Source organism: Myotis nattereri (genome assembly GCF_964212035.1).
Source record: "Myotis nattereri genome assembly, chromosome: 9".
Lineage (NCBI taxonomy): Eukaryota > Metazoa > Chordata > Mammalia > Chiroptera > Vespertilionidae > Myotis > Myotis nattereri.
The window spans coordinates 16,382,592-16,398,695 of record NC_138084.1 but is presented as its reverse complement, the minus strand read 5'-3'; the positions used below and the strand labels follow the sequence as shown (position 1 = coordinate 16,398,695).

General features: G+C 36.5%; 1 protein-coding gene across 3 annotated transcripts in view; it reads left to right on the top strand.

Annotated features, from left to right (window-relative positions):
* Positions 1-16,104, top strand: part of PHF21A (PHD finger protein 21A) — a 165,927-nt gene that overhangs the window by 15,483 nt on the left and 134,340 nt on the right. For 2 of the 3 annotated variants that reach the window (XM_081099680.1, XM_081099679.1), the window contains exon 2: positions 13,759-13,799. The gene's annotated coding sequence lies outside the window, so the exon portion shown is untranslated. Of the gene's footprint in view, positions 1-13,758; positions 13,800-15,163; positions 15,276-16,104 lie in introns of all 3 variants that reach the window. The other variant, XM_081099678.1, reaches the window with a different exon arrangement.

The following is a 16,104-nucleotide window of genomic DNA, read 5'->3' as shown; positions in this document are numbered from 1 at the left end:
GCATTGGCTCAGATCCTGGCATGCCCTGTATTAGCTCTTGTGACTGTGGCTAAATCATTTCACCCTCTGTGCCTCTGCCTCCGTTTCTTCATCTGTAGAAAATGAATGAATAATAGTACCCTGCTGAGGTTGTTATGAGAAATAAATGAGTTAATGTGTTAACAATTAGAAGTGCCCAACACCTAATAAGTGCCAAATAAATGGTAGCTATTATTCGGTATTATTACTTACCTTTAATTCTGGACTCCTTCCTTCTCTTCTCAAGGCTTGAGACAGATGTTGGATAGTGGGGCAAAAGCCTTAGCTTTGGGGCCTGACCTCTGGATTGGGATATCGGTACAACCACTGAAGTTGAGTGTGTGACCTTGGACTAATTATTTAAGCTCCTTTCAAAAAAGATTTCTCCCATTCATGTTGTGTACCAAGCACTGTGCTGTTGTTCACTTTCTATGATACAGGGATGATGATATCAACCTCCTTGGATTGATGGGAAGATAAAATGGAGAAATCTTAAGACATTTGATAAGCGATAACTGCTGTTATCATTGTTAGTGTTACAGTCCCACTAAAAGTTTATGGGAAAACAATAAATATGGGAACAGCTTAGCTGGAAAGGAGAGTATTTTCCTGAAATGTCATAGTGAGAAAATGTGTGGAAGGGAAAGTGTATCTAATGAATCTTTGTTTGTGAATACCTCCAAGAGAAATAGAAAATAAGTGGGAATATGTTAGATTTAACAGAGACTTTAAAAAGTATTTCAGGGCACTTTATATTTATTAAAATCCTAGTGATACAGCTTTTTTTATACTAAAATATTGGTGCAGCTTACAATAGGTGACTTAGCGTCAAGGCAGTAAGTAATAGACTAGTCATTGTAACTCAAAAGTCCAAAATACTAATTAACTAGTCAGTGCATTGGGTCTACTGCTCAGGACAAATTGTATGTGTGTGTGGTTAACTCTTGAAGCACATGCTTGGATGTAGTAACTAATGGAAACAATTATAGAACCCCAGACATACAAAAGTGGCACAAAAATGCTTTCTGGTAATGATGGATCCAGTTTTATTTGCCTTTTGATTTGGGGTATTTTGACTTTGTGAAATTTTCTTTCATCTGGTGCCTGGCCTTTTTTTATGGCAATTGCTATTTTCTTTCTATATTTAATTGTCATGTGTTACCTATACTGGTTTAGACACTGGTGCCTGAGAAGAAGTTGATTGTGATAAAAACCACCCTTTAAGTCGCTGCCTTACAGTGATCTCAGCATTAAGATTGGGGGTTTTTTTGCTAAGAAATTTGTGTTTTTTAATATATGCATTAGTATGTTTATATGTATATGACTGTGTATGTGTATCTATCTATCTGGTAAGTAAAACCAGTAATTGAGGAAAGGGGAATGATCATTAAGTGTGAAGCAGAATTACGTTTATTCTTTCACTACTAATTTGGATCTGAAACTTTTTTGACCTTTGTATAGTTATTTTTTTTCTGGGATTCAACAAATGTGTTTGTAATAGCATCCCAAAACATCCCGAATATGCTAGATATTATCACTGGTGAGCATTTGCGTTAAAGTAGGACACAGTTGACCCTTAACCAACATGGTTGGAACATGTGTGGATTCTTTTCTCTTCCCTGTATAAGTGGACCTGCACAGTTCCAACCCATAGTGTTCAAGGGTATATTGTAATAACTTCCCTTAACTTTTTGTTCTCATTTACCCAACTGCATCATTTGATAAAGGTCTTGTAAGTGGATAGAAGTATTTACTATATTTTGTTTTGTCTGTGTTCCTCTCTGAGTAGAAATTCCAACAGGTTTGTTTTGATAAAGTGCTGTACTTTAGCTCAACATATATTTTTAAAATTAAGCAATTTTATAGCAGGCTGTATAGTTTTCTTTCAGTTAAAAATTATAATGTTATTTTACAATAGCTAGAGTGGTCAGTAAGTAAAGCTTTGCAGCTTTAGAATGAGCATAGCTTATGTACAGTATTAAGTTTTCTTTACTTCAGCCTGAATACAGAGCCTATAAAAATTGCTTCTCTTGGGTAAACGGAATTGTAAAAAGTTTAGAAGTTATTTCATTTTAATAAATATCGAAGTTAGAAATAGACTCTATGGGGTCTTTGGGATTGTTATAAATAATTATACTATTTTGAAACTCAGTTTGCCCCTGCCTAATTTGTAAAAGGTGGGGCTGCCTATGACAGGGGTGAGCTCCTGAGACACTTACTTGCGCGGGAACTGTCTGGTTTGGCGGTACTTGAGCTACTTTATAGAGAAATACTACCATCCAGTGTGCACACTCCTCCGTTGCCTTTCCTCTTTCTCTCTTCCTTACTATCTCTGTGCTGTCTCTTCTCTGCCTGTCCATCCCCAGTGTGCTGCTGTTCATCACTTCCTCCAAAGCCACCACCATCCTATTCTATTTTTCTTAAAAATAAAATAAAACACAATTATTAGTTTTTAAACTGAGAGCTGTTATCAAGACCTTAAGGCTTTAATAGTTTGTATACCTCCTCATTTTGGGCCCTCGGCCAGGAATTGGATAATGGGTAGCTTAAAATCACTTGTGAAGTAACTGAGTTAACATTCTCACACAAACTTTACTTTGAGTACATCAATGTATCTATTTGTATTGTGTTAACTGAGTGTGAAACATTGTATAGCTGGACTAAGGGAGAGAATAGAAAAAGACCTTTTTACCTCAGCAGTTGCTGTATGTCTGATAGTGGGGAGGTAGGGGCATAGTGTGGGAAGGAGCAGCCTTGTTACTGACCTAAGATAAGGGAAATAGGAAGCATTAATGTATTCGACTGCCCTCTGTAGTCCTGAGGATCTATCGGAAAAGAAATTGGAAATGTTGATGTTGCTGATTCTGAAATTATTTTGATTTAGTAATTGAGAGGGCTAATATAATTTCTTTTAGTTTGTAAAATACAAAATATGACTATGATGCCTAGTTATTATGTGTTGATTGTTTACATTTCATTAGTTCATAGTTGCAAAATGGCAGCCCCTTTACAGATTTCTCCTAGTGGTTTTGAATTGTAAACTGAATTGTTTTGGTAAAAAAAGTAAAACTTTGAAATTAGCTGTAGTTACATATTAAGTTAGTGGCTATGTTGGATTTAAATTTAGTAGCTTCTAAAGATCTATACCAGGCATTTCATTCATTATTTAATTCTATACATAGAAACAACAGCCTTAACTTAATCTGTAGGATTTTTAAAATTTATTTTTTTGAAAATGTATAAACATACACAGAAGTAGAGTGAATAATATTAACAGACCCCACCTGTCTGTTACCCAAGTCCAGCAATTATTAGCATTCTGCCAGTCTTACAGTGTGTAAAATATACAAGTTACGTAACTTTACTTTTAAAATACGCAATACAAATAGATACATTGATGTACTCAAAGTAAAGTTTGTGTGAGAATGTTAACTCTTTTCATACATTGTAAATTTAATACTGTTAGTCACCTTTTGGCGGGGGGATGAAAACAGAGGTTTTATCACAGCATTACCAAAGGCTAAATGTGTCCAACTGAACCCTGTTAGTCCCCATAATTGGAGGCCCCCAAACAGATCTGCTCCATTTTCCCTAATGTGGAGAAATTTAAAAGATTGTAAGGAAACTCTTACAATGAGAACCATGGCCAGCAGTTACTTGGGGCAATAGTCAGGTTGGTTTGTTAGTCACCTTTTAGGATAATAGTGAATTCATTTGTCTTTTAACTTATTAAAGATGTCTGAGCCACCACTAACTTAATGGAGAACCACATCTGCTATAAAGATTTTAGTTTTCTTACCTCTTACAAATCACATTTTATTTTATATACTCTTGCCTATCCGCAACTTTTTATGGGCCACCAATAATGGTCATTTCTAGAATATCTAGGGCAGTATTTGAGTCAACTTGAAGTTGGAAATTACTAAATCTTGTTCTGCACTCTCTCCTTCTCCATGTTCTATTTCAGCTGAGCGTATGTATTGATTGATGAAGGAATACATGTTACAACTCATGAATAGTTTGTTAAGGAGGGAATTTTGATTACTTGCTACCCCTGGACCTAGTAACAGTGATTAGGAACTTAATTATTTGCTCTCTCGTTTGCTCCTCTTTGGAAGAGTATTAAGTTGTCTGTGTGCCTGCAGTTGTGGGGTCTGTTCATTACTAGTCACTACAAGGTGATGGTAGCCTTAGTTTTAAATTTCCTTGCTTTTATTAGTTTAAATTAAACCCATGGGGTAATTATTCTACCCTAGTGCATGGGGAAGTGTAGTCTTTGGGAGCTGTGTCTGGGAGTTGTGCATCTAAACCCATGTGTACTGCATTGAAAAGGTATCTTTAACATTATGATGCTCTTTGGCATGTTTAGTTTACTGCAAGGAGTGTACTTATTTAATAGGACCCTTAATAAGCTCCCTCTACACTAAAAAAATACTTTAAAAATTACACTTAAGACAACTTTGTAGTATTCCCCAATAGAGTGCATGTAAAGCAGCTAGCCCTTTCTAAAATAAAACTTATTCCTTTAACCGGTATTCATTTAAGTGGGTTTCTCTGTACTTCGTTTCCATGGAAATAGCGAACAGCTAACGTTATTTATAAGGTGGAAGTAAAATAGGGTGCCTAATGGGACCCCATGCTGCTCTGATGAAGAGACTTAGGAAAAAAATCCATGCTCATGGGATTTTTTTTTAAACAAGGTTAATGGAAGCCCTGATTTCAGTCTTCTGTAACAGAACATATTTTTGGTTTTAAAGGCTAGCATTAATATCAAGCAAACTCTCTTTTTGGTCTGTATTGCTTTCACTTTCAAGTTTTAGGACTGCTTACTTATCAGCCTGATTGAGGCTTTATGCTTCAGACGCCTCTGTTTCTTTGTGGGTTTTGTTTAAAAAGTTAAAAATCCCCAGCATATTGTAGCTGTTTCAGTTTCTCATTGACATTTCAAAGTACAGATAAAAAGCTAAATGTTCATTAACGATAGCAGTGGTGATAAAGAATCAATATGTTGGACTACATAGATTTTTTTTTTTTTAACGTGAACGTTAAGGAACCATTTTTAGTTTTCAGGCCTTCTCAGGTTCTTTCTTATTTGTGTTGTGGAGCTAAATCTGTGTACTAAGAGAGAAAAGATCCTAATTTTCTTTTGGTGATAGAAATGGGGGAAATCTTAAGTTCTCTTTTATTTATTTTAAATAATGGATTGTTTCCAAAGCCTTTTAATTGAAATAAATGTTAATTCTTTTAGTCTTTGTGGATTTGGGATAAACCTTGGCTTTTTCCTCACTTCTTCGGTAAGGCCTACTCTTAGTTTTCTAGGCCTACCACAAAGCCTTGCATTTCGTAAGCCCCTTCAAGTGAAAGAATATCATTCCCTTTGTGTTTGTGATTGGTGTGTGTGTGTGTGTGTGTGTGTGTGTGTGTGACTAATTTTTCTATAGCCTGAAAGGCACCTGCTCATTTTCCAGCCTGGTGAGTACAGCAGTGCTATATTGAGAAGGGAGGCAGTATGGAACACAATAAGGTGCTATAATTTTTATTTAGTTAGTTTTGGTCGTCCTTGGCAGCTTGTGATCATTATCCGTTTGTCTGGAAGTACCCTGTGATTATTCCTGGCTATCAGTGCAGCAGGAGTTTTCTTCTGTGTTTTAAAAGCAAGGATTGTAGTGTACTTAGGGCTCCACCAGGGGAAGAGTTTTTGTTTCGTTATTGTGTGTGTGTGTGTGTGTGTGTGTGTATGTTTCTTTGGACAAGGTTCTGGCTACTGTGGGTTTACTGTGCACTAATTTTAAAAATTTGGTGTTTTAATTTTGTTGTGGGAGGTATTTTATGTCCAGCAGTTCACTAGTTTCTTCTGTGCATATTAGTGCAATTTTATAAAATTGTCTTAAAGTGTTAATCATTCCTTTAGTTTAGCTTTTTCTTGTATTTTTTAAATCAGGTGTTTACCAGTGACCTTCCTTAGTGACTTATTGGAATTATCTCTGTGCTTTAGAGACGTAGGAATTTGGGTCTCTTAACCCATTTCTGAGAGAACAACTCCCAGTAGTTGCAGTTAGTGCAATAGAAAGGGCTTCCACAGATGCAGAGCTGGGCATGGATCCTCCTCCTTGGTGTTTATGCTTTACACCCAAAACTCATTAGTGTTAATCGGAGGCACTCACGTAAGTCCCTGTACACCAAGATAGACCCAAACTCCTGTAATGCCTTACAGATACCCAAGTTATTGTTTTTTGTTGTTGATGACAAGAGTTTTGGTTCTGAGGTTAACTTATTATTAAGATAAGAGTTTGAGTTGTCTTGGGATATGGGGTGATTTACTAAATCTGACCTGTAATTAAGTTTATGTTATGATTAGACTCAGAAAACATTTATAGCTTTGTGAGCTATGGATGTTTGTGAATAGGATTTTTGTACTTGATAGCATGATGAAAGCAAGATTTCTTCTTTTTGTTCTTTCTTCCTAATATACCTCACTTATAAAAATAAATGATTTTACAAGTTTTTGTACATATTATAAGAGGACTTAGTAAAACAATTTTTTATTTGTGAGCCTTTCTACAATTACTCTCTGGCCTCTTAAGTCTTTTGTCAGTTAATGTTGCTCACATTTTTCAAGCATGTAGAAGCTAATAATGTGCGCTGTCTTAGAGCTTGGAAAATGTAATTATTGGTCAAGTATTAGATAATCACTGTTTACTACACTTATCTGTGAATTGTGGATTTTTATTACTTTCATTTATTTATTCACAGACTAGTGGGAAGACTTCTAGATTGAGAGCAGTAAATCTGGGTGTTAGGTTGGGCTTTGCCTCTTGTTATATGTGTAGCTTTTGGCTAGTCATCTAGACTTCTTGAACCATTCTTCCCCTGTGAAATGATGATATGGTTCTGGTACGCTGGGTGTCCTCCCTAGCTTTAGGCTATTTGAGAGCCTTCTTTCCTAGGTACTAAAGGAAATAGAGGACTGGAAGGCTGTAGTTCTGCATCCTGTCTACCTATTAGAATCTTCTGGTTGAACTTAAAAACACACACACAGATATCTGGGCTTCAAATCAGACATAATAAAATTCAGAATCTTAAGGATAGGGCCTGGTGAATCTATTTTTTTAAGTTTTAGATTTATCCTGATCTAGGTTTGAGAAATACTTGTACAAAGCATTATTTCTAGTGTGTGTGTGTGTGTGTGTGTGTGTGTGTGTGTGTGTGTGTGTGTGTGTGTTATTCAGGTAAGGTGATAAGGCATATAAGGTACATTGTGAGACGTGAGACGGTATATGATTAAATTCTAAGATGAATGAGAAAGATGATAAATATCTCAAGAATTCAAAGAAAGGGAGAACTAGGAGGTGGGATGGTTCGGGAAGGTCTCCATTGGTCAGAGTGTTTATCTGGGCTCGGATGGCTGGGTGAGATTGGATAGGCTGAGAGAAAGTAAAAGGGTATTCTTGGTATAGGAAAGATCATCCTCAAAGTTTGAGTTTGGGGAGGGAAAACTATTCTGATGACAGTTTTAGTCTTTATTTTAGTTTTCTAATCTTGCAGCTGCTGTAGGTTTTCCTAAGATTTTGAGGGAGTGAGCCATGAAGGTATTTGGTGGGAGAGAGTGTTCCAGCAAGAGGGAAAAACAAGTGGAAAACTCCTGAGAAGGAAACTCATTTAGAGTTTTTGAAGTACAGAAAAGAGGCCAGAGTGGCTGCAGCTGATTGAGCAATGGAAAGAGGGAAGGAGATGAGGTCTGAGAGTGGCAGAGTTCCAAATCGCTTAAAGCGTTGTGGGCCATTGTAAAGGACTTCAACATTTTCTCTGAGTATGATGGGAAGGCACTGGAGGATTTTGATCCAAGGAGTAACTAATCTGTCTTGGATTTTGAAAAGGTCGTTCTGACTGCTGAGAGAATAGACAGTAGTGGGACAAAGATGGAAGAGGGGTGGCCAGTTAGGAGGCAATTGAATAATCTAGGGGAAAGATGATGGTGTCTTGGACCAAGGAGGTGGTAGTGGTATTCCCAGTCTATATATTTCGAAGATAGAGACAAGATGGTTAGCGCTTGAATTAGATGTAGGGTGTGGGAAAAGGGGGAGTCAATGATAACTTTAAAGTTTAGAGTTGTCATTTATTGTGATGAGGATGATTCTGAGGAGGAGGTTGGGGGGTAAGTAGCCAAGAGTTTAGTTTTGGCAAGTGTTTAGTGGGCATTTGGTATATGAGTTTGGAATTCAAGGAAAGGTCTGGGCTGGAGATAAAAATGTGTCCGTCACCAGTACACATATCCTTTTATAGCCACAAGACTGAGTGCGATTACCTAATGGGAAGAGTTTCAAGAACTGAACCCTGGGGCAGTTCAACATTTTGAGGTTTTAAGATATGAGAAGGGACCAGCAAAAGAAACCCAAAAGACTGGTCAGAGAGATTAGGAGGAAAATCAAGAGTGAGTAGTGCCCTAACCGGTTTGGCTCAGTGGATAGAGCATCGGCCTGCGGACTGAAGTGTCCCAGGTTCAATTCTGGTCAAGGGCATGTACCTTGGTTGCGGGCACATCCCCAGTAGGAGGTGTGCAGGAGGCAGCTGATCGATGTTTCTCTCTCATCGATGTTTCTAACTGTCTATCCCTCTCCCTTCTCTGTAAAAAATCAATAAAATATATATATATATAAAGAGTGAGTAGTGATCTGGGAATCAAGAGAAGAAAAGGTTTCAAGAAGTTAGGAATTATCAACTGGGTTAAATAATACTGATTGAACAAGAGGTGAGGGCTGAGACTTTACTACTGTATTTAGCAACTGGGAAGTCATTGGTGCTCTCAACAAGAATGGAAGAAGGCAAAAGGCCTATCTGAGTGGGTTCAACAGAGAACTAGGAGACAACAGTGAGTGTGGTTAACACTTGAGGGTGTTTTTGCTATAAATGGGAGTATAGCCATGGGACAATAACTAGAAATGGAGTAAAGGAAGGCTTTTTACATAAAAAAATTAAAGATAGAAGAAACAAAATGACCCCATAATGAGGGGAAAAAATGATGCTTAAGAGTAAGGGGGGGAGCCGAAACCGGTTTGGCTCAGTGGATAGAGCGTCGGCCTGCAGACTGAAAGGTCCCGGGTTCGATTCCGGTCAAGGGCATGTACTTGGGTTGCGGGCACATCCCCAGTGGGAGATGTGCAGGAGGCAGCTGATCGATGTTTCTCTTTCATCGATGTTTCTAACTCTCTATCCCTCTCCCTTCCTCTCTGTAAAAAATCAATAAAATATATTTTAAAAAAAAAGAGTAAGGGGGAGAAAAATAAGAGTAAGAGGGGAATGAGAGAGGGATGTCCACGAGAGAGTAAGAGAGAGGGGGGCAAGAGAGATGATTATGATATTGGGGCCTAAAGGACTAAATCCCATTAGGCAGGATTCTGCTTTTTCTTCTGAGCACTTATTTGCATTTACATTTATTTCAAATTTAATATGCTTTCTGTTTAGAAGTTAGGTTGATAAAAAGCACTAAAACTTATTGTATATAAAATTAGTGTATCAGCTTTGTTATAGGTGAAAAAGAAAGAGATTGAATCTTCTGTGTAAGGTGACATTTTAAAGTGTCTTTGAATGACAGTTATCTGTGCTGTTCTAGTCCTTTACCAAAGTTTGTGATTGAGCATACACTGTAAACTTAATCATTTGAAATTTGTAGTGGGATGAATTTTAGCCTAATTTAAAACATGATCTAGGCCCTAGCTGGGTTTGTTCAGTGGATAGAGCATTGGCCTGCGGACCAAAGGGTTCCAGGTTCCATTGCCGTCAAGGGCAGGTACCTTGTCGCAGGCTCCTCCCTGGCCCCAGGCCCTGGTTGGGGCTCTTGCAGGAGCCAACCAATCCATGTGTTTCTCACACATCGATGTTTCTCTCTATCTTTCCCTCTCTCTTCCACTCTCCTTAAAAATCAATGGGAAAATGTCCTCAGGTAAGGATTAACAAAAAAACAACAACAAAAAAACATGATCTAAAAAAAACAACATGCCAAAACCGGTTTGGCTCAGTGGATAGAGCGTCGGCCTGCGGACTGAAGGGTCCCGGGTTCGATTCCGGTCAAGGGCATGTACCTGGGTTGCGGGCATATCCCCAGTAGGAGATGTGCAGGAGGCAGCTGATCGATGTTTCTCTCTCATCGATGTTTCTAACTCTCTATCTCTCTCCCTTCCTCTCTGTAAAAAATCAATAAAATATATTAAAAAAAACAAAAACAAAAAAACAACAACACAAAAAACCCATGATCTAGTATGGAACATTTCATTTTTCTCTGCAAAATGTGTTTGTTGAATGTATATTCTTCATGTACAGAGGTTTTAGACATTATATAAAGATAATAAGTAGTTACTATACCTTTGATTTATTTATTTTTTTTAATTTATTGCTTAAAGTATTACAAAGGGTATTACATATGTGTCCATTTTATCCCCCCGCCCTAGACAGTCCCCTAGCCTCCCCTATCCCCCAATGACCTTTGATTTATTGATATTTAAAATTTTACAACCAGATCAGAAATCTGAATAATTAATTTCTTTACCAGTTCTAAGTAAAGCATCTGTCTGTGAGGATCTGAGGTGAATAATCTTCAGTTTGTAAAAACTCCTATAAAGTTATGTTAGCAAGTTAATATGACTAAAGCAAAAATAATTTCATTTCAACTGACAGATTTTGAATGTATTTTTCAAGAACAAATATATATTTTAAAACTTTGAGCAAATGTGAACATTTTGAACTACTTTAGCCAAAAGTGTGAACTGTATGTGAGAAACAAATTAAGTAAACTTTCAGTCAGCTTAACAAGAGAAAAATCAATCTTGCATTTCAGACTTAAAATAGGTTTTTTGTACCAATAGTGCAAAAAGTAAAAATTTATATATAAATCTTTTTTGCGGCTAATTTATTCATATTAAATTATAGAAATAAAATATTTCCTTTTCTTTTTTTCTCAACAATTTCCAAATAATAGTCAATTAATAATCAGTCTCAGAGAAAACACTTTAGTAGTTCTGATGCAGTGTCTAAGAATCACTAGTCTAAAAATAATTTACTCTGTTGGGGTATCTGAACCTCTTTGGGAATCTTTTTAAAGCTGTGAATCCTTTTTCCAGAATTTTCATACATACAGAATTTAGCACATAGTATCATGGAGTTGGCAAAGGTCTCTGAAGCCCATTCCCAGGGATCCCTCAGGCATAAAGGATTGCAGGCTTTAAAACTTGCCCTAGATAGCTTACTTATGTGGTTTTTCTTTAAACATTATATGTAGACTTTTCAAAAAATATTTGGCCATAATTTATTGTAGTTTGTTTGTTAGAAGAATAACTGCTGCTGCTGGTTAAGAGGAAGTGAAGTCTAATGGAAAGGCCAGTTCAGTCAAAAGAATCTCAGGGCCATAAGCTTTTCTCCAGCTTGACTACCAAACTACCTGTGTGACATTTGAGTAAGTCACTTAACCTCTATTCGTACCTGTGTGACTGCAAGCAGTTGATATCATGGTAAAATTCTTTATCAATTTGGGATTGACTGCTGTTTTTTAGAGAAATGCCCTGGAGGTAAGGTGTTCCTCCAGGGTGCCTTTTTACTGAATACGACTTTTCAGAAGAGTTTAATACTTTCTCAAATGCCATGTAAGTGATAGTTAACATCCCAATCCTGTCTGATCACTTTGAGTTTAAACATGATTTATATATTCTGAGTATAAACCATTGTTATTATATGTGTTGGAATTAGCGTCTCTTATTCTGTGGTTTGCTTTTTCATTCTCTTAATGTTTTGTATGTGTGTGTGTGTGGGGGGGGGGGGGTTAATGAACAGAAGTTCTAATTTAAATTTAGTCCAAATTATCAGGCTTTTCCTTTTCATGATATTTTAAAATTGTAATAATTCTTAAATGTTTTTGTCCAAAGTCATTCATTGACAAATAATGCTGTGGGGGGATTGATGCATAACAAATTATCCCCAGCATGAAAAAACTAACAAGGAAAATAAACCTGCAACAGAGAGTTAAGGGTCCACTCAGTGAATTCATTCATTTAACAAATATTTACTGAGCATTTGCTATGTGCATGGTACTATTTTAAGTGCTACAGAATCTGTAGGTATCCATAATGTTAAGAATCTACTCTTTAAAACTAAGATATTATTGACATATAACATTGTATTAGTTTTAGAAATACAGCATAATTATTTGATATATGTATGTATTGTGAAATGGTTATTACAATAAACTTAGTTAATATCATCACCACACATTGTTAACAATTCAAAATTGTTAAGAATCCACTTTTTAATAACCATATTATTCTATAGATTTTTGCATGATTTTTCTTTTGTTTGAGAGTTTTTCTAATCTTGGTAATTGAAATTGCCATTTTATATGGACTTGAGAACTTTAAAAAAGTACTGCTACTAAAGAAAAGGCAGGATGGAACATTTTGGAAATGAATGTTAACTGCACAAATTCAGGCCCTTTAAATTACTATATGTTTGGTATGACTGCATATGATTAAATAAAAATTTTATAATCTGAATGACATGAAGACTTCTTGAAATATCCCTTGAGGAAATGAGACCATTATTGGAGTGACATCAGTCAACAAACGTACTATGTTTAAAGCATAAGGAGGGTATTTGTAGGTTTAGAGCATGGTATGTGGAGTTTAAATAATTTAATACTAAAATATTAGGGGGGAAGTTTAAATTTGTGTTTCCTAATTTTTTTTGAGAGAGAAAAATTTGGGGAGGAAGAGTTAAAAGGATACAGTATAGCCTGGCTTGACTTTTCTCACCTTGAAGTCAACTTAATGAAGTTTATTAATCTTTTGAAAACACAATTGATAAAAGCATCACTGAGAATTGGATTGGGATCCCAAAACCTTGATTATTTTTCCCTGACTTTTTTCCCCACTGATTAAATAAGTGGCATAGAGAAAGTCACTTTTACATTACACTGTAGGCCCAGTGCACAGATTTGTGCACTGGTGGGGGGCATAGCCTGCAGGGATTGGCCCCTTGTGGGAGTGCTGCTCATCCTGGTCAGCGGAGCGGCACTCCCACTGTGCGAGTGCACTGACCACCAGGGGGCAGCTCCTGCGTTGAGTGTCTGAACCCTGGTGGTCAGTGCGTGTCATAGTGACTGATTGTCTGGTCGTCCCACCGTTCGGTCACTGGGCCTTTATATATATAGATGATTTATAGTCTAAAACAGACTTTAAGAATGTGAATGAAAAGTTTAGTTAAAATTATGGCTATACATATAAAATGCTGTGAATTTTAAAGCCTCATAGAAGACAAGTCCATTTCAAGATTAATTGAAAAAAGGCCTTTTACGTAGATCAAACTAAGGGCCAATGATGTTAGCTCAATTTGTTAATATAAAACAACAAATAGTGAAGGTCGTTTGTTGGGCATGAGAGTATATTTGTGTGTTGTTTAGATGAGGTGCATTTCAATTCTGTGTGTCTCTTAGGAAAGGAAAATCAACTTTTCCTTATCTTGAAAAAAGTGGAAAAGTGAAAAAACTGGAAAATTAGAGATTTAACTGCTCTTGAATTCTTTCTTGCTGTAAAAACTACCTATCTCTTCCTTTCTTTTGGGTTTTATTGCTTTGGAGATTTTTGTGTGTTTTGTTTTTTTCTTCTTAAAATCAGGTAGAGATCTTTAGGTCTTCAGCTTTTGATGACATGTCATAAATCTGTGTTTGTCATCTAATAGCATTTTTCCCTTCTGTTATAGGGAGCAAGAGTGCTGAAGGAGGGCCAGTTTCCCCAAAATTGGTAAGTACTTTTGCCAGGCAGGCAAGGTGTTCCTGATGCTAGTTGGATAATAATTCAACTGTTCAGTGAATTTTTGCAAAAAAGCTCTCTTCCCAGAAATGAGGCTTTGCTGTTTGCACCAAGTGAAAGTGAATTTTTGTCTAATTTCATATAGCCAAATCTCAAATGCGTTTGTGTTTCTAATAATACTGCTAGGCTTGCATGTTCCTGCATTCAATAACCTGTTAAAATGTAAAGGTCCCCTGTGTCAAAAATGTCCTTAATGCAGTGGTTAGAGCTGAAAATTCACAAGTCAGGAAATTCAAAAGTTAAGGTTCCCATTGTGTTTTGTATTACTTAATATGCTGTTAAATTTCCTGGCCTTAGTATATGTGCAAAATGGCCAGGTTAATGTAACTATGGGAACCTTGACTTTGAAATTTGGGACTCTTAAGCATTTATATATAGCTTAAACTTAATGTTAGATTGGCTTCATGATAGATATTACATTTTTAATGTGTGTTGTTTTGTATAATTCTTAAAGAGGAAAAAAATTAAAAAAAGAAATGTAGCAGTGTGGGGCATATAGGTAAACATTTTTTTCTCTAATAACTACTTTAAAATCTACTTTAACAGCTTATAAATCATCACACTTAATCGTTTCTCTGAACGTCTAATTCAGAATCACAGATTGCTCAGGGCAGTCTAGTGACTAAGGATCAAAAAAATATTAACCTTATTTGGAGAGCATGTATTACGATAAAAAATTACATTCAAACAAGATAGCTGGAATAGGGTAGTCCCCTAATGCAAAGCTATCCTTTTTGATTTTTTTTTTGTTTTGTTTTAATTCTCTCTCTCAAATAGTAATTAACTTAATGTGTGGAGTAGATATTTGGTTAAGGCTTCTTTTTGATAATTTAGGGTTCTTTGAGGTGTCTTTCTTTCCTTGTAGGGATTGGGTTTTGAACATGAAAGGGAGGCATTTGAACCAGTTAACCTTTCATTTACTCCTTTTTATTTTACTTGCCTTTCTCTCATGGAATCTTTTTAAATAAATAATCAAGACCCCAACGCCCTTTACTCTGAGATGTGATAGAATCATACAGTCTTAGAAAAGGGACCTTAAGAGGCCCTTGTCCAGCCCTTTACCCAATAGGGCAATTTCTTTTCCTATATCCCTAACAGATTGTTATTCGGGTACATATTTAATATTACAGTTACTTAAAAATGTAGCTCATTATTTTCTTTAATGTATTCTGAGGAACTCTAGTTCCACAGAAATGAATAAATATTACTGAGGTTGGGTGGGGGTAGGAAAATGTTCTGTAGTCAAATAATTTAGGAAATGCTGCATTAAAGTTAAACAGGTTTCTTTACTGCAGGACTTCTCAGAACCTTTAATATGCTAATGTGCATTGTGAATCTCCAAGAGGGGGATATGATATGCAGCATTCTTGAATACTTCTAATAACAGGGAGCCCACTACCTCATAAGGTAACCCATTCCTTTTTTGTACAGCTCTAATCCTTAGCTCTTCCTTAAATTGATCTGAAATCTATCACCCATATCTTCCACTTCTATTAAGTACATACTGCTTATGCCAAGACTGCCATATCCTCTGTGTTAACCTTTGTGTAGCAAATATGTATATGATTCTGGCCACACTTGTCTGGACTATTTTTTTTGTCATTAAATAGTATTCAGGTAAATGTGGCAACCAATTCTAAAATTTTAGCCTCATTGTCACTATGCTCATACACTGATCTCCAGCCTTCTTCATTTTGAATTTCTGTGAATTTTTAAATTTACGTCAACATTCTGATTGGGTATAGTTAGGATGATTTTAGTAAACATGCTTGATTTCTGTAAAGAAAAGTGGGAAATAGAAGAGTGTGTGTGTGTGTGCCAGCTAGGCCTGGGCCCAGGAAGCTGAGGTAGAAATGGGATGTTAGAATGAACGCTGGTGGTAAGGAGAGGTGCAGGACACTGCCCCAGACCTGGGAAGGAGGGTGCTGTGGGGATCTGACCTGACTCAAAACACTCACACCCTTGGGTTGTAACAGTATGATCTGTGTCAGTATTACTTTTTTTTTTTAAATGAAGACCTGGCCTCCTCCTCCCAAAATAACAAATGGGGAAAAATGTATATTTTGTTCCTCAAGCACATTCAGACACTTAGATAATCATAAATCTAGGGGTGTGTGTGTGTGTGTGTGTGTGTGTGTGTGTGTGTGTGTGTAGAAATTTAGCTTAATGGTTAGGAAATACCAATCTCACTAGCTGAAGTGATTTTTGTCAGCAGTATAATACCAGGATTTGAATA